Below are 24,880 nucleotides of genomic sequence, written 5' to 3' on the forward strand. Positions count from 1 at the left end.
GCTGGACTTTCACCTGCTTTTGTGGGCCGGCTGTCAGTCTAAAGCACCCGTCCTGCTCGGCTTTGATTCCCCTCAGTGGTTTCTTCCCCGATTTGGGGGCTTGTCCTGGCCCATCAGTTTGGAAAGTTCAGTTCCAAGCTGACTGCACACCCCTCCCACTCCCTGACTGGATTGGCCAAAGCCCCTGCCAGGATGGGCCACTGGTCTTAACAGGTATTTTGTTAAGAAATACCTGTTCAGCTTTTTTGGTTTTCTCCTTTCAGCTATTTTGGTTTTCTCCTGTGCTATGTCTGTAGATGCCCTGTAGCTTCCCTCTGCTTTCTCTCAGGTGCCGAGAGCACCCAGGGCTTGCTGTTGGTGGTGGTTTATCCCCAGCCTGTTTGCATGTGGGGTTCGTGGGAATACCCCACCACCTCCTTTGCTGGCCAATGTGGTCCACGGCCAGGTTTCTTGGTTTTGTTGGTCAGTAGCTCTGTCAGGACTCAAGAAGGTCCAAAGCCTGTGCTGCCACATCACGGTCATCCTGCTGGGACTCTCCGGGCTGCAACAGTCACCTCAGGCTCCTCCTGCTTGGGCTCTCGGGCTAGGGATCTGCTAATTTAATTACAACCAGCTGTCTTAGAAACCGTCATCAGCACATAATTAAACAACACTTCTCTGAAGGGGCTTGGAGTTACAAAGTGAGTTAAGCTCTGCTAGAACATGACTTAAAAAGAAACTCCAGAAGATTTAAAAACAAATGCAGGGGATTTTTTTTTCTTTTTTCACAGTGAGTTATGGTCCTGGGCTGGGTAAGAGATGTCGTTTATCCACATTTTGCATTCTTCGCCCCAGTAGAGAACAATTCTCACAGTTGGATGTCCGACTCAGTAATCTGTCGGTTTTGCCTGACTAAAGTCACATCATTGATTGATGCCAAATCTCGCTCAATTAAAGGTTCATTTTTCTTTTGGCCGTTGGCAAATGCAACATTGATTATGGGTTATTAGCATCCACCCCCTCAGATTTGGAATGTGCTAGGAGTGTTGGCTTGCATACCAACTACAGGAGCAGCAACACGGCTCCACACGCCTTCTGTCCTGGGCGCAAGGACACCGGCCAGTGGGTCTGACCGCGGGGAGGACGAGGGGGCATGCTCAGTCTCCCAGGGAGATTAGAGAAAAGGGAGCTTTTCCCAATATCCATCTCCCTGCCAGCCCTGCCCCCCCTCACCCCTGCCTTTCCAGGCTAAGAAAAATGGGGGTATTTTGTGATAACATTTGGGTTCCTTAACTTGTCTATTTATTCATTCATTTGTTTTATTCATTCAACAAGTATTCTTAAAGACTGGCTTATGGGCAAATGAATACCTCGTTGAGGCTATAGAAGGGCGAGACCCAGTGAGCCGTGTGTGAAAGCAGTCTCTGCTTTGTTGCAGAAGTTCCTAAGCAGGATATGGAAACTCTGAGCCGTGCCTTCCTGTCAGGCCCTTCCTCTGAGGTTTTCTGAGGAGACATCAGGCCTGGTCTGCCAAAGGACTTTACATTTTTTCACTCACGTTCCTCCTCTTTGAGATGCCCCCCACACCCCAACATACTCTGGCCTTGAGGTATGCCTTGTCTGATTACCACGGCTTTCCAAGGATGAAAAGGAGGTGCACTTGCCCACAGGCGGAGGCCCCCATGAGGCGTGTGCTACCAGGATGGGGTCTGTGTCCCAGGGCTGCTCCTGTGGAGGTTCCTCCCCCCCCACTCCAGATCGGGCCCACGGGTCTCCGCCACCACCCAGGGCATTTGATGGTAGGTCTGCTGGAGCAAATGACCACAAACTCAGTGGCTGAAAATACTACAGATTTATCATTCACAGGTCTGGAGGTCAGAAGTTCTCTGGTCTAAGATCAAGATGCCGCAGGGCTCTCCGTTCCTTCTGGTGGCTGTATTTTCCGTCTTCTAGAGGCTTCCTGTGTTCCTTGGCTCCTGACCACCTTCCTTCATCCTCAAAGCTAGCAGGGTAGTATCTTCCATCCTCTGCTTTTGTCTTCACATCCTTCTCTGACTCTGAACCTCCTGCCTCTCTCTTATACGAGGACCCTTGTGACTGGATTCACCTGGGTGATCCGGAATGATTTCCTCTTCCCCAGGTTCTTAAATTAATCACATCTGCAAAGCCCCTGTGGTTATGTAAGGTAACTTTCACAGGTCCTAGGGATGAGGACGAGGACATTTTTGGGGGGAACGATTGTTCTATCTGCCATACTCAGCTCCTTTGTTTTAATCCTTTTTATTTACTTTTATTTTTTGCAATTTTTTATTGTGGTAAAATACACATATATGCCCCTTTGGAAGCATGTGGGTCTGTGGTATTAAATACATTCATAATGTTGTGCAACTATCACCACCCTCCACGTCCAGAGCTCTTTTCATCTTGTAGAACTGAAAGCCTGTGTGCAGCTCCTTTTATCCTGACCAAGGCAGATAACTCCTCTGCCCGGCATTCGTCAAGATGATAATAATGAGAGCTAACGCTTAATGAATGCTTGCCACGCAAATCGCAGGCCACATAAGAGCTTTAGACACATTTTCTCATTTAATTCCTCCCCAACATTTTAGATAGCTGCGAAAACTGAAGCGTGAGAGGTTAAACAGCGTGCTCAGTATAACCAGACCAGGGGCAGCCGAGCAAATAGAAGCCTCTAGATGCTGCTTCCCCGGGAGAGAAGGGCTACGGGGACACCAGGGCCCAGACGGACGAAGAGAGTTGTTCCCAAGTGGCCCCCGGTGGCCGGGGAACTTAAAGGATCTCGTGTGAAAGGCAGAAGAAGATAAACTTCTCAGCCGGCTTTGTGGCCGGTGTCAATTAAACACCATTGCTCTAGGAGGCTGTTAATCAGACACTTCTGTCTGAAAAATAATGCTGCTGAAGTAAGCAGGACTTCTACAAGTTACAGGAGAACTGTCAAGCTTGTTAGTGGAAATTCCCCCCAGCCCTCCCCCATGAGGCTGCTTTGCTGACGCTGCTGCAAAAAAATGTCTCTGTGTGCTTTTTCCGGCCGTGGTTTCTCGACGGGCCTCTCGTCTCACTGCTTGCTATTAGCAGTGATGGTCCTGTGGGTCTTCAGGGGTCTCATTTTCTTTCTGCAGGAGAACGAGCAAATCTTCACAAGGACTCCGCAACCCTGTAACCCCGCTGACTGCTGTGTGAAAGATCGGCCAAGAGCTCAGAGTTTAGGGGAATGAAAAGGGCTCGCAGCCCCTTGCCCTGAAGAACACGAGCCCGTGGGGGACCGAGGAAACGAAAATAAAATGCCCGGTTTGAATAGGGAGCCAACGAGACAAATCTTGTCCGTGGTTCGGTGTTAAATGATGCCCTTAATCCCCAGCTCTTGGGACCTGGCATCTCCGTCGAACTTTGATCAGCCTTGGCTCAGTCTTCACGTTCCCTGCACTGATGTTTGGGGCTGTTTGCAGGCACAGTAAATATTTGTCCTGTCAAATGGCATTTGGCTCCTCACATGTCTTGTTTAAGAGATAAATGTCAGGGATTTCTCTCTCTCTCCCTCTCTCTCTTTGGTGGGAACTGCAAGGAGATATACATACGTTAATAACATTCCCCCTTCCCTACCAACTGTGAAGCCCCAGATAAAGACTTAGATCTTCAGAGTTCTCATATCCTGATTGGGTTTGTGTCAAGGCAAAGTGAAGTCACCCCCACCTCAGTAATATATGTGCCATCGAGAGCACAGCCTGTTCCAGACCAGAAGCAATTTCTGTTCTGACATGTCTCTGTTATTAAAAAGTTAAGGAAAGTAGAGAGGGGAATACAAAGATTAGATCTTTCAAAGATGAAACTACAAAGCTAATGGCACTGAGCTATCTGTTCGGAGGGGTGAGGAAATCTGCAGTGACTTCAGCCAGGAGGCTGAAGGAGGAGATATAAGGAATCCACACGAAGCCTTGACCATGGGGAGGAAAAGGAAGGGGGGGGGGGAAGAACACTTCTGCCCTATAGATATTAGGTCAAGAATACAGGGATAAAGGATAATAATCAATTAGAAGGGAGAGGGCATTGGGGTAATGGAAGATCTTCCCCTTTATCACTGCTACAAATTAAAATAACATAATTGGAAATGATGACTTCATACTTTCATAACTGCATATTCATAAATAGCAAATGATGTGTGGGGAAACGGGCAAGGGGTCTTCTTTGTGTGCTTGTGGGCAACTGGGGCAATGATTCTGCCTGGCCTTTGGGAGCTTTCTGTAGACTGAGGAAGGGGATATGGTGAAAAGCAGCAAGGGAATGTCCTGATTTTGGAGGAGGGGGTTATGCGCTGACAGTAGTCATACTATCCCATTGCCCGGGGAGAGAGTCACATAATGGTAATCATCACTCTTATGACACTTATGTGCCCTCCCCCTGTAACTGGTCCCCTCACTAAACCCTCCCCTCCCCGTACCCACCCTCTCAAACTCTCTTCGGATGCAGCTATCAAATCCACAAGGCCAGCCCTCCAACAACCCTCATAGTCTTACTCACTCAGCAATGAGCTAAGTCTCCCCTATCATCTGTGCCCGTCCCCTTCAGCCTAGTTTGCCATCCTAGGATGTCAGCACTTACCCACAGCCCCCTGGATGCAGGATACAGCAGCTAAAATCACAGGGACTGACAAAAGCAATGTGAGTCACAGTGACTACTTTTGTTGAGCTTTACTTTGGGACTTTGTCCCTACTAGAGACAGGCTCATTTTTCACCAACACAAGTTTTACTTGTTTCACTCCATCTGCTCACAATTTCCTCAGAAACAGATATGGGGACCCAGACTTGAATATTTGTCTTGGTGTAGTTTGGGTCCTTGAACGCCCTATGATCTCTGCTTCTCCCACTTTCCAGTTACTGCTGAGGCTGAGGAAGGATTCACGTGCTGCACAAGTGGGAGTTAAGGAGCATGATTTGGAGCCTGCTTGGCTCAGAGCCTCTGGGATTTAGACCCATTAAGGTTGGACTCCTCCTGTTTCCTTTTGCAATTTCCCTTGTAACTTTCCAATTTGAATCTGTTTAAATTGTCCCTAGATTGTACAGGCTTGCTTCAAAAGACTTTTTCCATTGTGAAATAAAAAGAGTTTTTAAAACATGTAAATACTTATGCAAAGTGTATCTTCTCACCACCACTTCCTCCTCCTTACCCCAATCTCTGCCGCTCAGACTGCTGTGGCTCAGAAGATATATGAGGTCACAGAGGAGCAGGAACCTGGGACAAATGTTACCATGACTACCACTTAGTGAGCACTTACTCTGTGCCAGGAACTATGCCAAGCCCATTATATGCATCATCTCATTTTCCTCCACAACAACTCTCAGGGCTAGATTATCGTTAATATTTTTATTTTAATAGAGAGATTGTACCAATATCCTGGGTAGTGGAAAGGCAGACTCTGAGGCCAGAAAACTGGGTTCAAATATTACCCTGGCACTTGGGCATGTGTCGTCACAGGCATGCTAGGCAACTTCAGCCTGTTCTTCACTTATCGAATGGTAATAACAATAATAATGTCCAACAAATCTCGCTGTGTAATTTACTTCTCATGTATATTCCTTATTTGTAGGAAATATATGAGTATAAGGCACATGAGAAGGGCCACCAAAATGGTAGGGATTATTTTCTGTTTACTCATTCATTTATTCAACATTTATTCAGTGACTACTCAGTTATTTTATTAACTTTACCCCATAAGCACAGTGCATAGGGCTTAAGAACTTTTCAGGAGCCTGTGAGAATGTTTGATGCCTAGAATAAAATTAATAACTCCAAGACAGGAAGCTACTTGCTGTAGATTCATAATTAATAAATGTTAACATTGAATGTGTCACTAAACATGTCAACTAGTCAACTGTTGACAGTTTAACTCTTCTGCAATGTATAAATAATTAACATAATAGTTTATGGCACAAGAGCAAAGTGAAGAATTTAACATGTTAGGGGCGCCTGGGTGGCTCCGTTGGTTGGGCTCTGACTTCAGCTCAGGGCATGATCTGGTGGTTTGTGGGTTGGAGCCCCACGTCGAGCTCTGTGCTGACAGCTCAGAGCCTGGAGCCTGCTTAGAATTCTCTGTCTCCCTCTCTCTCTGTCCCTTCCCTACACGAGCTCTGCTTCTCTCTCTCAAAAAGTAAATGAACTTAAAAAAAAAAAAAGAATTTAACATGTCAAAGGATGCCTTTTTAAAAAGATAAAACCATGACTGTCATATAAATATACAAAATGAATATATGTCAAATAGTTAATTTATTAACTAATGAGGAAATCAGCAAGATGTTACAATTGGTTCAAAGGAGAATTCAAAGAGCAGAGACATATGTAGGTCATGTGAACTTACAAATATATGCAAAATTGGCTTTTCCCATTATGGTGGGGGTGGGAAGGGATCAACTGTTCCTCCATCAGACAGAATTATTTTGCATATTTATAGGTAACAATTATTTGCTTTGTTATCATTTTAAAAAATAACAGAATTATAAAATAGTTCTAAGACAATGAAAGGTTTAAATTCCACAGAATCAGATAAACCAAAACAATGTGCTCTCGATAATACATAGTTTGCCAATGAATACATCCAGCATTTTTTTTTTTATATACTCTTTGGTACATTTCAAAGTCTGTCACAATTTTTTCTGACAGTCTCTCCCTCTTTCCTCGTGATTATAGAATCTCCAAGAAAGATTATTCTTGACCACAAAATAATATTGATTTCAATTAGGTTTGGCTTGATTGGCTTGATTGTTTCCATAAATTCAGCAAGTGTATTCGTGAACATATAGGCTTCCTTAAGTTTGCTTTGCAAATCTTGAGCCGACACTCAAGATTTCGAACAAATCGAACAATTGCTCATGTCATAGAATTAACTTCTGTCTGGGAGTTCTTCTAAGGAATCTCAGATGGATTTAAAGGCCTGTACTATTTACTATCTTGAGAGAGGAAACCAATTCTAGGAAATGGTCTCCACCAAATATCACTGCCATACCTATATGAATGTGGGTGAATTCCTCTCAAGATTCTTAAGTTCCCTAAATATCACATGGTTCCTGGTCTGCTAGGAAGTGGTCTTCCTAAACCTCCTGAAAGGCTGGGACACCCCCAGCCAGGAGCCAGGCCAGCTTTCCTGAGAGGGTCTTACAGACATTAGTTCCATAAGTACAGCCAACCTTTGTTTCTTAAAACAAAGTGGTGGTCATATTTGACTAAATGAGCACCATTCTCAAATATAACACTTCTGATAAGGTCCATATTGCACGGTCAACATGTCCAATTATATCCTGCTGAAAAGGAGGGCTGCAAACCATGCAAAAAACAAAAGTGAGGAGACTCTTTCATGTTTCTGAGTTCTGGGGACCCAGTGAGAATCAGCTATCACTTAAAACCTGTTTACTTAAAAACTGTTTACAAAAGCAGCACTTACTAAATTGTTGTGTGTGATAGAAGTATAAAAGGAAGAAGAAATGGCCTTCTGCTAGATCCAGAAAATAGAACGTTAAAAAAAAATTAACAGTATTCCAGATAAACATCATAAAATTTTCCTTTTCAGTTTATTTAGTCCTATAGTTAATTCTTGTTCTACCGGATCTTGGGTTAGCAGTCTCATGAAGCCATTTGCTTCTTAACTGAAAAGGGTTCTGGGAATCTTGACTCAGATCATTGGTACAGTCTGAAAGTTGTCTAGAGGATGTCACTTCCTAAGACTGTACCTAAGAGTCTGTTGTTTGAAATGTCAATCGTTTGAAGCACCTGGTAAAGTCTTTTTCAATGAGATGCTGAGAGTCTCCTTCTTTGTTCAAGAAATAAAGTGTGGCCCATACCTTATAGCATCACCTCAGGGAAGCAGTAGTTTAAAACAAAAACCATTTGTAGATAGCAAAGACTTAGAATGGCTGTGGTTAATTTATTACTGATAATTTTGGAAGGAAAAAGGTCTCATGATATGCATAACAAAGATAAAGTCATTAAAAATTTAAAATTTTTAAAATATTTATTTACTGTTGAGAGAGAGAGACAGAGTGCAGGCAGGAGAGGGGCAGAGATAGAGGGAGACACAGAATCCGAAGCAGGCTCCAGGCTCTGAGCTGTCAGCACTGAGCCCAGCGTGGGGCTTGAACCCACAAACCATGAGATCATGCCCTGAGCCGAAGTCAGATGCTTAACTGGCTGAGCAACTCAGGCACCCCAAGTCATTAAAACAATTTAGACAAACATCTCTAAGGATGCAGGTTACACTTCTTTCCAAAGAAGCCAGTGAAGGCTGCATTTGATTTATCTAAATGTATGGATATAAGTTTTATAAAGGAAAAGAATCTTGAGATATAGCATATAATAATCCTAAGACATAATGTATGCAATATACCAAGAATGCACCAAGAACATAAATAAAGAGGGACAATAAATCTGGATCCTATTTTTATAAAAAATATAAATGGGTATTTACATTGCCATTTATATACCCATGTTCCATGGGTAAGTCTGATGTATATTTCCAACTGAGAACCAATGGCCTAGAAGCCTCTACATTCAGATTAAAGACATAAGGTTTTAACTAAGTATTTCAAATGCTAACTGATTTTATGACTGATAACACCATACTACTATGCCTTAATATATTAGGCAAAGCATCTCCAGGACACTAATAAATATAAGAAAACTTGAAGTATTTCTTAAGAATTTTGGTCAGTGTTTCCTGGGGTAAAGACATATTATAGAAAACCAGAACATTGACAAATTTCCAGGGATGTCCCACGAAACATACACTTTCTGAAGTATTTATTTAGTTCTATTTTACTTGTACAAATTTAACCTGGGGCTGAAAAACAATATTTGATTATTTAATCAAAGTAACAATAAAATATTTTTTAAAATAAACATTAATGGCAATGCAATTGAAAAGAGCCTTACCTCTGTCATACAAGGAAAATTTGTTCTTTTATTAAAAAAATTTTTAACTTTATTTATTTTGAGAGAAAGAGAGCGAATGGGGTAGGGGCAGAGAGAGAGGGGAGAGAGAATACCAAGCAGGCTGCACTGTCAGTGCAGAGCCCGATATGGGGCTCGAACCCATGAACCATGAGATCATGACCTGAGTCAAAACCAAGAGTCGGATGCTTAACCAACTGAGCCACACTGGCGCCCCTGTTCTTTTTTTTTTTTTTTTTTTTTCACTTTGAGTAACCAAAAACATAATAAAGTCCACATAAAACACAGAAAATTATTCTGGTAAGGCACAGAATCTTTCCTCTCTAGGCAATTTACACAGAAACTAAAAACAAACAAAAAAACCCCCACCTTTCATATGGTAAACAAAGGCATTCTCAATAAACTAGATAAGGAAACCCATCAAAACAGAGTGAACTTTGCTAAGGTTTTGACACATTTCATAACTTCTTTTCAGACTCAGGTATTATTAACAAAAGTAAATAGAATTCACATTCTGAGTTTTTCCTTTCATTATCTGCTTTCGTATTCTGGAAGAAACTGACACTTTGCATTAGGATAGATCTCAGGGGATCAAAACAAAATTTTTTATAATACTGAGATATCATTTATGTAAACATGCAATTTGTTCATTACTACCAGCCTCAAGTTAAGTAATAGACCAGTATTTTTTAAATTCTCAGTTTTAATTGCTAATATGATATTGATAGTTATAACCCACATATGCAGAAGCCCTTAGGGGTCCTCCACAAGTCTCAAGAATAAAATGGTCTGGAGACCAACAACATTGAGGACTGATGCTTTAGGATAAAACTACTCTTTTTTTTTTTTTAAGAATAAAAACATTTAGGCAGTTGTATTTCTCTGTCACTATTGCTCCTAACTGTAGTTGCAACCATTCATATTAATTATAATTTTTAACCAAAGCAACAAACTTCTCATTCATACAGAAAAGTGAGTGCAGGGTGATAACCGAGAACTTTCTGCCATGTAGCAGCAGGTCAACAGACTAGGAAAGCTTATGAATGAATACACTTTTGTGTAGTCATGCTCTTTTCTTTTATGTGTTCTTAAAGTAGCAAAAATAAATGTGTATATTAACCTGACCCATAGATATAGCCCCTCTAGAGCATATAATTAATTAATTATGTGTTTAGTATGCTATCTTACTTGGGAATTATCTAGATATTCAATGACTATCCACTAATTAACTCAATTTAATACCAGTTCAAAATTTTAGGCTACCTAGGAATCTTGGAAGTGATCTTTAAGCTGCCATGCTACAAAACGTAATTATTCTTGAAATAAAAAAATCAGAATTCAATTTTGTTGAACACAAATTTACGTTTTATAAGAACCATAGGAAAAGTACACCCAAGTAGAATAGAATGTATGCTTTTACTATGCTCCACACTGATAAATCAAAGAAGGCATAATTGTTCTTTTAAATCACACATATTGAACTAGTTTTATTTGCCAAAGGTTTACCTTAATTATATCAACTTGGATTCTTAAAATGTCTCTGAGTTAGTTTCTGTCATTTTTTAAGTGTAGCACATTTAAACAATTAGAAATTCATTCCCTCATTGCATTAAATTTTTAGGAATATTTGATTTGTATAAACACTTATTTTTCTCTTTAAATCAGTCAGAATAGAGATTCTTTAAGATGATTGATAATGTAATTTATAAAGACTTAAGGTAGAAATATTCCACACTTACACTGAAAGAGTTAAAGGCCTGAATACAGACATGGGCATACAGACACAAAGTGACCTTATGGATTCAATTCTATAATTTTTGCCACAGGTTGAGACATAAGGAGCATAGAAACACACAAACTCATCGGTTCAGTTATATCGAAGAGCTGTTCTCCTTGGTGGGCACAAAATTCTTTGAGCTTGAAATAGATCAAGCTCAACAAATAAGACTAATCAACCAGATTCTCTTTCATCTTTTTACGTAACAGAAAATATATTTCTATAATTTATTAATCCATTTACAGAGATCATTAAATGATCAAAACTATAAAATCAAATTCACAATCATTGCTTCTACCGTTGGAGAGTTGCTTCTCAGGCACAAACAAAACACATGAAACAAAGCAAAACAAAACACAAAACTGGTAGAGAGGAAAATAAAAACTAGAGAGACGGAGTCAACAAAGTTCTATTGCTACTTCAGGTTCACCTCTGGGAACCAAGAATTACATATCTGGGCTTCAGCTGTCCATAGGATGCACTTCTCTGGCAGTACAGTATCTCTTACTCTGTCAGGTGAATCCACTGGACACGTTGGTGGAAGATCTCTAAAGCTGGTAGAGAATAACTTTTTTTTTTAATTTTAGAGAGAGATCATGCAAGCAGGGGAGAGGGGAAGAAGGAGAGAGAGAGAGAGAGAGAGAGAGAGAGAGAGAGAATCTTAAGCAGACTCCATGCTTAGCACAGAGCCTGACTCGGGCCTTGATCCCAAAATCCTGGGATCATGAACTGAGCCAAAATCAAGAGTCAGACACTCAACTGACTGAGCCACCCAGGTGCTCCAAGATTAACTTTTTTAAAAAAGGTAAAATCATGAATCTCATAGAAACATAAAACGAACATGCAAATAGTTCTACTTAATTCATTAATTAATGAGATTACGAGTAAGATCTTATGACTGATTTGTAAGAAATTTCCAAGACCCAAGACACACACAGATGTTTACATGAGTTTACAAATAAATACGGGGGGGAAGAAAAATTAATTGTTCCTCTACCAGATGAAGTATACTTTAATGTTAATATGACGAAGTAGACTTCATGTTATCACTGTTATCAGTTGCCTAAATTTTACAGAATTGTAAAATAACTCAAAGACAATGAAAGGTGCAAACCCCACAAATCAGATAATCTAGAAACGTGGGCTTTATGCAACATACAGATTTCCATTGAAGATATACCATAGTCTCTTTTTCTTTGGTTCATTTCAAAGTCGTTCACAAACAAAGCTCAAAAAGCATGAAAACTACAAAGATTATACAAATCCTCAAAAAATTTTACAGCAAAACAGTTAAATTAAATGTGGATGGTCCGTAGGTTTTAACACATTTGATTTGATGTGTAGTGGAATGAGGTCTTTCAAAGTCAAAGTGCCTGGGATCTATGAAAATTTTCCTGGGGTTCATTGGGTGCTAGCACTGTGTTAAGCGTGGAGGACTGATTGAGAAGAAGGGAGATTTGGGCCAACCCTTCAAGGAACATTCCATAATGGTGTATGAAAACCAAGGCACTATTCTCTCCCTTTTGGATTGTTCCCTATCTCTAGTGGTGCTATTCTCCAAGTCATTTTCTTTCTTTCTTTTTATGAACCGGTTTTATTTATTTTTATTTATTTTTTATTTTTAATGCTTATTTATTTTTGAGAGAGAGAGAGAGATCAGGGGAGGGGCAGAGAGAGAAAGAGAGAGAGAGAGAGAGAGAGAGAATCCGAAGCAGGCTCCGTGATATCAAGGCAAATCCTGACTTGGGGATGGAACCCATGAACCGTGAGAACATGACCTGAGCTGAAGTCAGATGCTCAACTGACTGAGCCACCCAGGTGCCCCAAACCTTTTTAAATTGTGAAAACACACACATATACTGAAAAATACACACACACACAAAGTAAAGAATAGCTTTTTATAAAATGAATGTCTATATAACCATGACCCAGCACCCAAACCTTCCAAATGTCTTTGTCTGCTGGCACCCCTCTTTATTGTCAGTGTCCTAATTTTGTGTAAGCCCATCTGGCCTTTTCTTTAGAGTTTTTGCACTTACATATGTGTCTGAAAATGATACAGTTTTGTTTGGGCTAGTTTGAAGTTTATTATAAGTACTTCATTCATGTTATATTGCAAGATTCAGTCACATTTCTGGCAAACTGCAATTTGCTAACTTTCATTGCTGTATAGCAAGATTTCTCAAAGCATTTTGATCTCAGGACCCCTTTACACTAGTAAAATTTTTGAGTACCCCAAATACCTTTTGTTTATGTGGGTTATACCTATTAATGTTTACTACATTAGAAATTAAGGTCCAACTTTAAAAAATGTTTGTATTCTAATTAATAAGTAACTCATTTTGAATAATTCATCAAAGAGCTAAACATAGAATTACCATATGGTCCAATAATTCTACTCCTAGGTATATATACAAAATAACTGAAATCAGGGATTCGAATAGATACTTGTACACCAATGCTCATTGTAGTATAATGCACAATAGTCAAAAGGTGGAACAACCCAAATGTCCATCAACAAGTGATTGAATAAATGAAATGTGCTATATACTTACAGTGGAGTATTATTCAGCCAGGAAATGGAATGAGGTTCTTTTTTTTTTTTTTAAGAATTTTTAAATGTTTATTTATTTTGAGAAAGAGAGAGAGAGACAGAGAGACAGAGACAGAGACAGAGCATGAGTCGGGGAGGGGGAGAGAGAGAGGGAGACATAGAATCCGAAGCAGGCTCCAGGCTCTGAGCTGTCAACACAGAGCTCCATGCAGGGCTGAAACTCACAAACTATGAAATCATGACCTGAGCCAAAGTCAGACACTTAACCAGCTGAGCCACCCAGGCACCCTGGAATGAAGTTCTAATACATGCTACAACATGGATGCTCCTGGGAAAACATGCCAAGTGAAAAAAGCCAGACACAAAATATTGTATAATTCCATTATATGACATATCTAGAAAAGGCAAATTCATAGAGACAGAAAGCAGGAGTGCACTGATTACCAAGGAGGGGAATGGAGAGTTATTGCTCAGTGGGTGTAAAGTTTCTGTTTGGAGTGATGTCACTAGTATAAAAAAACTGCATACTTAAAAATTGTTAAAATGGAAAATTTTGCGTTACACATATGTTAGCACCGTAACACAAACAAAAAAATACTGAAACTGTTACATGTTAACATACGTAAAATATTTTCTTAAAAAAGTAATTATTTTTTAAAAGTAAAAAAATAATGAGAAGAGTAATATTGTTTTACATGTCTTTAATATCTGGTTTAAGAGAAAATGGTTAAATTCTCATATCTGCTTCTTCACTTAATCCGTTGTGATATGTTGGCTTGGATGAAGTATATGAAGAAAATCTTGCTTCACACCAAAATGTAGTTGGAAAAAGGAGGAGTAGTTTAATAACTTCTGCAGATAAGTGTGGATATTCTTCTTTGATATTATACCAGAACTTGGTAAGTGATAATTTCTCAAATGTTATGTGCAATGTGGAATCGTATCCTTTGGTCTATCTTGCCCTTTGAGTGGATCGCTTATCTATGCATGATTTCATAACATAACACATTGATCATTTATCTTATGTTGGTTCACTGAGTCATGCAGATCTTCCAAATGTTGATATATTTCATTATGCACTATCAAAAATCACATCAGTAAATATCACCACAAATCTCATCCAAAGATTCTCTAAGTTTTGGGAAACTTACCGTGGTGGGTACAAGTTTTCAAAAAATCTAATTTTTGCTTGAAATCTTGGATTTATTTATTGGCGACAAATGCTGTCTTTTTCTCCCTTAAGCTCATTTTGTTAATACTCAAGAAAATATCTGCCAAACTCCCAAGTTTGAAAAACAATTTTTGGTATGTCAGTTGGCTTCTTTTTTCCTAAATAAAAACTGGTATTTCATGGGAAAAAAAATGTATAGTTTAGTTCACAACTTAAGAATTTGCACACGGGTTTGTCTTCAAGGCAGATATTATACTTCACACGTAGCAAAAGCGCTTTTTGTGCATGTTTCCCATCTTGTCATACAGAATATTAAAAAAAAAATAACGCTTTTGGAGGGAAATTTGGCAATACCTAACAATAACATGTGCACTTTTTAAAAGTTTATTTATTTATTTAGAGAGAGACAGAGAAAGTGTGAGTGGGGAAGGGGCAGAGAGAGAGGGAGAGAGGGAGAATCCTAAGCAGGCTCTGTGTGGTCAGTGCACAGAGCCTGATTTGGGGCTTGAACTCATGATACTGAGTTTATGACCTGAGCCAAAATCAAGTTGGACACTTAACCAACTGAGCCACCCAGATGCCCCATATGCACTTAGTTTTGGTTCAATAATCCTATTTCTAGGAACCTACCCTGAAGATACACTTCAACAATATAAAAAATGCATATGTACATGTTTGTTTATTATAGTGTTGTTTACAATTGTAAAAAAAAAAATGGAAACAACCTAAATGCCTCTACATAGAATAGTGGTGTGATTAATTATGGCACATCTACAAATGGAGTACTATACAGCTGTCTAAAAGAATGAAGAAGATGTATAAGAACTGATTTGGAGAGATTTCCAGGATGTACTGTTAAGAGCAAACAACAACAACAAAAACAAACAAACAAAAAAACAGAAAAAAAGACCCCCAAAGAGCAAAAGAGTATCTATAGTTTGCTTCTCTTTATATAAGAAAGTAAGGATATAAAGAACACACATACATCTCCTTATTTGTGCAAAATAATTCAAGAAAGATAAATGAGATTGATTCTCTTAAGGTGGTGGGTGGAAAAGTGGTGAGGAGAAGGGGGATGGGAATGTGGTAATGAATGAGGAACAAGTGACACTTCCCTGAGTATGCCTTTTTGTACAGGCTTAGCTCTTAGAATCAGTATATCTTACACACACTTCAAAATAGAAACAAATAAATAAAAACAGCCAGGATATAGGAGAAGCCAAAGTTGGAACACAAACCTAACTGTTTAAAAATGAAAAACACTGAAGAGTAAAGGGAAAGAAAAAATATCCACCTGCACAAGTCTAGAAAACAGTTATGTTGACTGAATTCTGTAAGGCTAAAGACAAAAGAAACCGCACACAGTTACAGTACTCTACTTGGTAAATCTGTTTCTCACAGGACTGTGTTAGCAATTCTGCAACTACTTTATGCTTATACTAGGATTGAATAAGTAAGTGTAGATAATGAGAATCAGATTTCTCACTGTCGGAGAAAGAAGTTACAAATAAGGAACACAGAAATACTGGAATAAGCCTTGTGGGTTATTTTGGATTGGAATCGGAAGTATTGCTAGGAACTCATGATTTTTTAAATATAAATACAGATAGAAAGATATAGATATCAATATAAATGTGTGTGTATGCGTGGCTTCATCTTAACTCTCTATGTTGAGAGGGCCCCCAAAACAATGAGTGCATTTAATTTCCAGATTTGGTTTCTCTAATAAAAGAAAGCAGGGTTACATGGGAAAATGGTAGATTATAGGACTGGGGCATAAAAAATGCAAAATGAGCTTAGAACACTTTGAGGTACCGGGAAAAAAAATGTGCTTGGCAAGGAATAAGGATATGTTAAGAAGATATGGGGACCCACCTGAAGGAGAAACCAGTGGCCAAATTTGGAACAATTTGAGCAACAAAATAAACAATGATAGAATTGGGTTGTAACCTATAGAGTGAAACAAATATCTATTAGTCCATATTCAAGAAGGAAGGAAGGAAGGAAGGAAGAAGGAAGGAAGGAAGGAAGGAAGGACGAATAGCTTTTCTTACAGAAAAACCCTATACTCTTCAAGGAGTCAGGCATTCTTGAATAATTAGGTATGGCAGGCAGAAAAATGGTCCCCAAAGATGTTCACGTACTTGTCTCCAGTTTTGCAAATATGTTACCTTACATGGCAAAAAGACTTTATAGATGTGATTAAAATAAGGACTTTGATTTGGGGAGACTATCCTGCATTGTCTGGGTGGACCCAAGATAATCATAAGGTCCTTTGAATTAATGTTGCATCTATAAGGAACTTCCTAAAAAAATATAACAGGTTACATAACCAACAAATTAGTGAGAGGGTCCAGTGATAGGATAAAAAACAAACAAAAATCTTGATTAATCTAAAAAAGGGCAAAAAGGAACACAGAACAATGGACAACTAGAAAACAGATAGTAAAACAGTCATTTTAAATCCAAGATATGGAGTGAACTGAAAAAAGCAAGATGCTGAACTATATGCACCTATTAAGGAATTTTTTATAAGCTTGTCAACTCTGTGAATGTTTCTGGAAGAACATATAGCATTTCACAGAGGGTCTCAGATGAGGGCAAGGCTTCTCCTTTGCTATTTGCCTCTATTTGAAATGTCTGACCATGTGAATGAACTACATTTCCAATTTTTAAAATGTTAATTAAAATAAATATTTATTGAAGGAATACACGGGATATGAAAATTCATTGAATAGACACCTTTTGGGTTTAAATTTAGATTTTCTCTTCCCTCTCCCCCCACCCAATCTTCTCTCCCCTTCTTCTTCCCTTTCTTCTTTTAACATATTGTGCCCACAAGGGAATTAAAGTGGCTTAATTAAAATATTGCAATTTAAGAAGAACACATTGACTCTACCCTTTGAGAAATTCATTTCAGGAGCTGATCCTTGGTGCTTGGCACAGGAGGCTGCCTCACCAAGGAGTAGGCTGTCTCTGAGTGGACAGGAAACTGTTTTCTTCTTAGGATAAGCTTGAAATTAGCCTGATTTTGGGGGTGGGGTGTGGTGGGAAGGGGATTGGTTTCTAGTGACCTTTAAGACCAAACTTAAATGTTTGTATGTATTATTTTTTTTTTCATTCTGTAAGCTTTTATTGGCTGCATACTGTAAGCCATGGACATGTCAGTGTTTGAGGAGGCAGAAGAGACTTTTACAACCTCAGCTTTTCATCAGTAGGCAATGATGAATTGCTTGTCTGATAGACAAGTGGTATGGCAGTAAGACAGCCAGAATTCCTAGCATTAATAACTTCCGTCTCTCCTTCATGAGATCAGTGGCTACAAAACAGGGTCAGCTAATGACAGCTCATGGCCAAAGCCGACTTAGGACCAAATCCAGTTTGTGGTCAAATCAGGCCACTGTCTCTTTTTGGTTTTTTGGGTTTTTTTGTTGTTGTTTAATATTTTTTAACGTTTTATTTATTTTTGAGACAGAGAGAGACAGAGCATGAATGGGGGAGGGGCAGAGAGAGGGAGACACAGAATCGGAAGCAGGCTCCAGGCTCTGAGCCATCAGCCCAGAGCCCGGCGCAGGAGCTCGAACTCACAGACTGCGAGATCGTGACCTGAGCTGAAGTCAGACACTTAACCGACTGAGCCACCCAGGCGCCCCAACCACTGTCTCTTTTTGTAAATAAAGTTTTATTGAAACACAGCCACATCCATTTGTTTATATATTGTCTATGGTTGCTTTCATACTAAAACAACAGAGTTGAATAGTTATGACTTTCGAAGCCTGAAATACTTATTCTCTGGCCCTTTACAGAAAAAGTATGCTGACCCTCGTCAGAAACTCACACAAAGCAAAGAAGAGTCCAATATGTCATCTGGAGATACATCCAACTAAACCTGTCTTAGTAGGGATTGGGAGACAGAAAGCCTCCCAAAGTCATGTAGTCTGGTGGTTGTTTGGGACTGAACCTTGGCATTCTTCAGGGTGCACTTTTCCTAGGAGAGCTCATGTATTACAAGAGCATACATGGGCAGAATAACGGAGTTCAGCAATGAGTAAAGCCAGAGCAGATTCCACACACATCTCCTTTTCTTGGCCAGTTGTGTGAGAGAAGATGGATAAATGTCTTAAGTCTGTACCCATGGGTGCAGCGGCTAAAAGTATTGGATTTGATCAGCACTTAGCTGCATGAACAAATCATGAAAACTTATTGTGTGAAAAAAAGTAGTGTTTATGTCAAAGCTGTTTATTTCAAACATAGACGGCTGCAGATCAACAATTTACATCTTGTTATATCATTTACAAGCAACAATATCTACATTAAACACATTGCCTTGTGGGAAGAAGACAAAGGGAGTGGCTGTGGGAGTAAGAGTAAATCAGTCAACTTGTAAGACAATGGAGAGGCCTCACCTGGACAAGTGATGACCATGTGCCAGGAGCAGAGGGGTTAACCAACTCAGCCCTCAGCACCTGAGGTCCTAGGACAACAAAATAACAACCAAATAGAAGGAAGGAAGGGAGGGAGGGAAGGAGGGGGGGGAAGGAGGGGAGGAGAAAAGACAAGGAAGGAAGGAAGGAAGGGAGGTAGAGAGGGAGGAAGGAGGGAGGGAGGGAGGAAGGAGGAAGGAAGGAGCAAGTGGGGAAAGGGGGAAGGAGGGAAAGAGAGAGGAAGAAAGGAACAAGATAGAAAGAACCTGGAGACATATTCTGATTCTGTTATAACTCTGGCAACTAAATAGATTTATGATCTTGTGACGGCTATCAAGACTCAGCTTCCAAATAAGCCAGAGTCTGAATGGTGGAGGCGGTGATGGTGATGGTGATGGTGATGGCGATGGTGATGGTGTGTGTGTGTGTGTGTGTGTGTGCGTGTGTGTGCGTGAGAGAGAGAGAGAGAGAGAGAGAGAGATTGAGGGAGAGGGAGAGGTATGGAAGGGTTGGAGCTATGGGAACTCCAAGACAAATGGGGTCCAGTTCAATCCTCAGAGAAGGGGGCCAGTCTAAGGTAGGTAGGCTGCAAGAGTCCTAGGAAAGTTGGAGTTCAAGCCCCAGTTGGGATCCACAGCCCAGCTGAGAGCCTGCTACTCTGGTGATGGGGTTTGGCACATGGTGAGGGTCAGGGGAGAAGACTCCAGCTCTTTGGACACTCACCTCAGGTGTATCAGGTCGTAAACGTAGTCCATTCTGGGGAGTGGGTTCTGAATACAATACTAGGTTCCTATGGACTCAGGGACTGAGCAGAAGCCTTGGGCAACAATGGGTGAAAAGTCTTCAGAAGCAATCTTTGGATTCTTTGGACTCTTTGATTTTCCATCATCATCCTTCTGCACTTAATGCCCCAAAGTGGGGTTATAATACCTGTTCTGACTACCTCACTGGACTATTTTGCTGATCGGGTGAGATGGCGTGCATGGCACCTCTGGAAAACCAAAGCAGCCCGCACCTTAGTCATTAATACGTTCAAGCAACTTAGAGAGTAATTCTCCCTTCCTATCTACTCCGTTAGCTCAGTTTGCTGGGGAGAAAGAAGAGAAAAAAAAAAAAGGAGCAGGTAAAGTCTCCAAACTGCCAATTGACTCTGCAAGGCTTGAGAGAAAACCCAACAGCTGTTGTTATTTTGGTAATTTTCTTCAAAAGGAATATGTATTCTTACACCTAGTTTCATCCTTAAATTCTCAAAAATTAAATCGGTCCTTTCCCTTAGTTTTCAAACATTTATGAGCTGTAGCTCAGGACTGCCCAGTTTGCAGCTGGCTCCCTGTGGGCTGTCCTCACTGCTGACACTGGAGCTTTATCTGGTTGTGATCTGTCAGCTTCCACACACAAGAGACATGGAGAATTTATTGAAGTTCACAAGCCAGTGGGCTTCATGTATAAGGAAAGAAATACTAAGATCATTGTTTTAGAAGACTACAATAAATACGGTAGTATCATTTTCTGTTATCAAGCAATTTAATACATTTCTAAAATACACTTTTCTCATTTAAAAAATAATTTGAAAATTATAGCAGGGCCTAAGAAGAAAGTAAAATTCATTTGTAATCCCGCTGATATTTGGGACACACACACACACACACACACACACACAAACCCATGTATTACACATATTATATTCAGTTTTGCAACATCAGGTTCAAATGGCACGTACAATTCTGTGATCCACTGCTTTTAAATATACTATTTCATTACCAGCATCTTTTTATGTTACCAAATTTTCCTCAAAAACATTTTATTAAAAAAATTTTTTTTAATGTTTATTTATTTTTGGGAGACAGAGCGACAGAGTGGGGGAAGGGCAGAGAGAGAGGGAGACACAGAATCCGAAGCAGGCTCCAGGTTCTGAGCTGTCAGCACAGAGCCTGACACGGGGCTAGAACCCATGAAGCACTGGATCACGACCTGGGCTGACGTTGGATGCTCAGCCAACTGAGCCACCCAGGCGCCCCATCATTTTATTTTTTAAACGTTTATTTAGTTTGAGAGAAAGAGAGAATGTGACTGGGAAGAGGGGCAGAGAGAAAGGAGAGAGAGAATCTCACGCACGGTCTGCACTGTTAGTGCAGAGCCTGACATGGGGCTTCATCCCACAAACCATGAGATCATGCCCTGAGCTGAAATCAAGAGTCTGATTCTTAACCGACTGGGCCACCCAGGTGCCCCTCAACAACATGAGTTTTAAGTACCAAATACTATTCCATCATATACATGTGCCACAGTTGATTGACCTTTCCTTTCTTTTAAAAAATTTTTTTTTAATCTATTTATTTTTGAGAGAGAGAGAGAGAGACAGCACGAGCAGGGGAGGAACAGAGAGAGAAGGAGACACAGAATCCTAAGCAGGCTCCAGGCTCTGAGCTGTCAGCACAGAGCCCAACTCGGGGCTCGAACCCACGAACTGCGAGATTATGACCTGAGCCAAAGTTAGACGCTTAACTGACTGAGCCACCCAGGCGCCCCAACCTTTTCTATATTTAGTTACTATATTTTTGCTGTTTTTTTTACTATTAAAAGTAATATTTTCATGAACATTCCCTCACGTGCATCTTTAATAACATTGCTGATTGTTTCCTAGGATAGATTCATGAAATCTGAATCACTGGGACAAGATATGCTAAGATTTTTAAGTCTCTTGATATATAGCTGCAAATTGTTTTTCAGAACCATTTTAAGATTCTACTGCAATCAGTACCAGCATTGAGTCTCATCTTTAAAAAAAAAATCCTTGCCTATTTGAGAAGTACAGGGAATAAATTGTTTTGTTCTTCCCAGCATCCCTTTGGGGAACATTCCTGCCCCTATTCCATAATCATTCAGATCAGACCCTAGAAGCACAAACAGTATTCAGTGATGACGTGTATATTATATGCCTCCATGTGACGACACCACATATTTTCTTGCTTAAATTGGCTTTGCATCATAAAAGGAGAAAGCTCTCACAATCCATCTTGATTGTTTTAGAAAAAGTCTTATGTAAACAGCATCTTGCATTCATATTACTCTTCTAGAGGAATCCAGGCTTCACTGGGTCAGAGCTTCCCTTTCAGTGATAAAAAGCTCTCCAAAGGGTATTTTCTTTTTGGATTTTTGGCTCCATACAGTGTCAGTCCCTGATGTATCCTTTGCAGATGATGGTATTTATAGCTCAGTGTGTAATAACTTATGGAAGGAAAGCATGTCGAAAGCTTAGGCTGGACCCCCAGTGTGAGGTATGTAGGGATGTGATGGGAAACATCATGTGGGTCCACCAAAAGCATGCAAGAGACAGAGGTAAAGAAGAGTGTGTGGAAGGAAGCAAAGCCACAAGAAGACTGTGTTTTTCAGAGTTTGAGATGCAGTTTCCTTTTAAACAAAAGCAGGTCCTGACATAAAAGACACATTGATGTTCACTCTCTGGTTTGATTGAGGAGAGAGGCAGGGGTGAACTAGGGGAAAAAACCCAGAGGTCTTTGCGAGAGCATAATGAAGAACCTACGTGCACAAGAGTCTGGACTCAAAGATTCCGGTTCAAGAAACCTCCAGGGAAGATTTGCATCTCTTACTGTGAGGGTGGGTTCCGTCTAAGAGCAACCTGCAATTTACCTGTTCACACGTTGCTCCTGTTCTAAGGCTCATTGTCAATAGAGTTAAATAACATTTTTTCATTATTGAGTACAAAAGTTAAATACCCTTGATGGTTGTTTTCCTAAGGAGTTATAATGTTGTAGGGGGGAGGGGGATGCACACTTTAGTTTAGAAAAGAGTGCTTAAATCTCCCTCAGTTAGCCATTCCTAAAAAAAAAAATAGCTTATTTGTAACTCAAGTCTCCATGGCTTCCCTTTGGCAGCTCCTGGAATTGTTTGCATCAAGACTGGTTGGAAACAGCCAGTCTCTAGAGGGTTTGCCTGGCAAACTTTACAGAATAGTTGCTCTGAGTCACTGCGGGGAAGAGATGCTGAAGGGAAGAGAAAAAGGCATCAACTAACAATTACAGGCTAAGAGAAATACCCCAATTAACTTCCTGTTTTAGCAAAAGTTAAATGTGTGCACTCCCTAACCACCACTATAATGACTGTTCCAGCTATGAAGCTATTATTTCTCAGTCCTTACCCACCTTTCTGTATAATATTCAGTGATACGAGAGCACACTTCTGTTTTGCCAGATGGCTCTCCGTTAGGTTGTTCAGAAGAGGGTGCTACAGGGAGACAGCGATGCGGGGAAGGCAGACCCATCTTCCCAGCCAGTGAGGCACCTGGGTGGGGTGGACTGCTTTCTGCACTGGCCACCTCCGTGATACTATAGGATTCTCTTAGTTTTCTTTCAGAAGCTTTGATAATAACTTTCTATCGAGTTAACAGCTCTTTTTTTTAAAATTTTTTTTTACATTGATTCATTTTTGAGAGGTAGAGACAGCGTGAGCAGAGGGGAGGCAGAGAGAGAGAGGGAGACACAGAATCCGAAGCAGGCTCCAGGCTCTGAGCTGTCAGCACAGAGCCTGATGCAAGGCTCAAACCCACGAACCGTGAGATCATGACCTGAGCCGAAGTCGGACGCCTAACCAACTGAGCCACCCAGGGGCCCCTCGAGTTAACAGCTCTTTATATTACATTTATTCTGTATAAATAACTGGAGTGGGTTCTGACCCCTGACTGACCCATGAGCCTACGTAGATCTTTATATTCAACTGGCTGGGAAAGGTATAATCGCCTCTCTTTTTGATAGGGTGTGCTGGTTTGCGACATGAAATTTCAAAATAGGAAAATATATAGAAACAGAAAGTAGATTGGTGGTTGCTTTGGGTGGAAGTGAGGGGAAGGAGACAGATAAGGGAGAGGTATGGGGATTGATTGTTAGTGGGATTTTTTAAGGCAAGATGAAAACGTTCAAAAATTAGATTGTGGTGTTGGGTGCACAATCCTGTTAATACACTAAAAAACATTGGCTTGTACACTTTAAATGGGTAAATGGTATGGTATGTGAATTGTATATCAGAAAAAATGTTCAAAATGGCAGGACACATTTGGCCTGTAGGCTGATTTTGCTGACTTTTGCTTTAAACTTATCCACATTCTATCCATCATTGAAGAACCATATCAATGAATTTTAAAAACCAGCCTCTGGAGGCCTATGATTTCTAATACTCTACTTATGTTCTTAGCTGTTCTGTAAATATTTATTGAGACTTATCAAATATTAGATGCTGTGCTAAGTATTTGGGGTATAAAGATTAGTTGTACACAGTTCTCATCCTAAAGAAGTTTATAACCTGGTAACAAAAACAGATGTAGCCAAATAATCAGCGCAAAGTGATATGGCATATATATGGTGCATGTTCTTGGTAGAAAGAAGGGCTATTTAAACTTTCCTTTGATAGCTACATGTTGATGGAGTGTTGATCAGAGAAAGTGGCAGAGTGGTGAGTCCTAAAAGGCAGTGTGGGAGTTCTCCAGGTGGGCAGAGGAAAAGGGCATTGCAGACAGAGGGAAGGGTGAGAGCCAAGGTTGAAGGTAGGAATCAGCACCAGACATCTGGGAACTTAAGTGGTTTCACAGGCAGTAAGTAGAGGGGGGATGGCCCTAGGAGGGGAGCCGGGCTTGAACATGGACCCCCCCTTTTTTTAATCTCAACAATCCTGCTTCTCTTTTCTCTCAAGCTACTGCCTCTCCTTTGCTCCCAATTCCAATATAAATGTCCTTCTCTGTCCTCAGTCTCCTTTGCCAGCCAGACTTTCTCCTTTTCTTCTTAGTATCTTCCTCTTGTTTCTCTACCATGATGGTTTCACTAAAAGTATTGTCTATTTACTATTCTTCAGCAAATCTTTTGTTACGTTCTGTTAAGTCTTTCCCACTGTTACCACCAGTTTGGCAGAGTGTTTTGGCTCATCTCTTTGATGTGTTAGCTTTCTTGAGGGTTTTGGTACCGAAAAATCTAGAGGTCAGTGTTATGCGAAGTTCTGCTTTCTGTACTTGACC

This window comes from Acinonyx jubatus, chromosome B3, assembly GCF_027475565.1.
Source record: "Acinonyx jubatus isolate Ajub_Pintada_27869175 chromosome B3, VMU_Ajub_asm_v1.0, whole genome shotgun sequence".
NCBI classification, from domain to species: domain Eukaryota; kingdom Metazoa; phylum Chordata; class Mammalia; order Carnivora; family Felidae; genus Acinonyx; species Acinonyx jubatus.